The following is a 1,757-nucleotide window of genomic DNA, read 5'->3' on the forward strand; positions in this document are numbered from 1 at the left end:
GGGAGCCTGTGCAGCCCGCCACTGCCAGGGTCCCGGGATCCAGGGACAAATTCCCCGGGAGAACGCACGTCGCTGTGGCCTATGCCGCAGCAGACTCGCCCCGCACTCCGTGCCCCTCCCTCCCCTCGACCTGAGTGAGCCAGAGCCCCCGAAGCAGCTGCTCCTTTAACCCCGGCCTGTCTGAGCGAAGAACAGACGCCCTCCAGCGACCTACACGCAGAGGTGGGGCCAAATCCAAAGCTGAGCCCTGGGAGCTGTGAGAACAAAGAAGAGAAAGGGAAATCTCTCCCAGCAGCCTCAGAAGCAGCGGATTAAAGCTCCACAATCAACTTGATGTACCCTGCATCTGTGGAATACATGAATAGACAACGAATCATCCCAAATTGAGGAGGTGGACTTTGAGAGCAAGATTTATTATTTTTTCCCCTTTTCCTCTTTTTGTGAGTGTGTATGTGTACACTTCTGTGTGAGATTTTGTCTGTATAGCTTTGCTTCCACCATTTGTCCTCGGGTTCTATCCGTCCGTTTTTTTCTTTAAAAATATTATTTTTCTTAATAATTATTTTTTATTTTAATAACTTCATTTTATTTTATCTTACTTTATTTTATCTTCTTTCTTTCCTTCCTCCTTCCCTCCCTCCTTTCTTTTTCTTTCTTTTCGTTTTTCTTTTCTTTCTACTTTTTCTCCCTTTTATTCTGAGCCGTGTGGATGAAAGGCTCTTGGTGCTGCAGCCAGGAGTCAGTGCTGTGCCTCTGAGGTAGGAGAGCCAACTTCAGGACACTGGTCCACAAGAGACCTCCCAGCTCCACATAATATCAAATGGCAAAAATCTCTCAGAGATCTCCATCTCAACACCAGCACCCAGCTTCACTCAACAACCAGCAAGCTACAGTGCTGGACACCCTATGCCAAACAACTAGCAGACAGGAACACAACCCCATCCATTAGCAGAGAGGCTCTCTAAAATCATAATAAGTCCACAGACACCCCAAAACACACCACCAGACGTGGACCTGCCCAACAGAAAGACAAGATCCAGCCTCATCCACCAGAACACAGGCACTAGTTCCCTCCACCAGGAAGCCTACACAACCCACTGAACCAACCTTAGCCACTGGGGACAGACACCAAAAACAACGGGAACTACATAAGCAAAATGAGAAGACAGAAAAACACACAGCAGATGAAGGAGCAAGATAAAAACCCACCAGACCTAACAAATGAAGAGGAAATAGGCAGTCTACCTGAAAAAGAGTTCAGAATAATGATAGTAAAGATGATCCAAAATCTTGGAAATAGAATGGACAAAATGCAAGAAGCAGTTAACAAGGACCTAGAAGAAATAAAGATGAAACAGACAATGATGAACAACACAATAAATGAAATGAAAAATACTATAGATGGGATCAGTAGCAGAATAACTGAGGCAGAAGAACGGATAAGTGACCTGGAAGATAAAACAGTGGAAATAACTACTGCAGAGCAGAATAAAGAAAAAAGAATGAAAAGAACTGAGGACATTCTCAGAGACCTCTGGGACAACATTAAATGCGCCAACATTCGAATTATAGGGGTTCCAGAAGAAGAAGGGAAAAAGAAAGGGACTGAGAAAATATTTGGAGATTATAGTTGAAAATTTCCCTAATATGGGAAAGGAAATACTTAATCAAGTCCAGGAAGCACAGAGAGTCCCACCCATACAGGATAAATCCAAGGAGAAATACGCCAAGACACATATTAATCAAACTGTCAAAAA

Source organism: Lipotes vexillifer, unplaced genomic scaffold (assembly GCF_000442215.2).
Source record: "Lipotes vexillifer unplaced genomic scaffold, Lipotes_vexillifer_v1.1 scaffold1049, whole genome shotgun sequence".
NCBI lineage: Eukaryota > Metazoa > Chordata > Mammalia > Artiodactyla > Lipotidae > Lipotes > Lipotes vexillifer.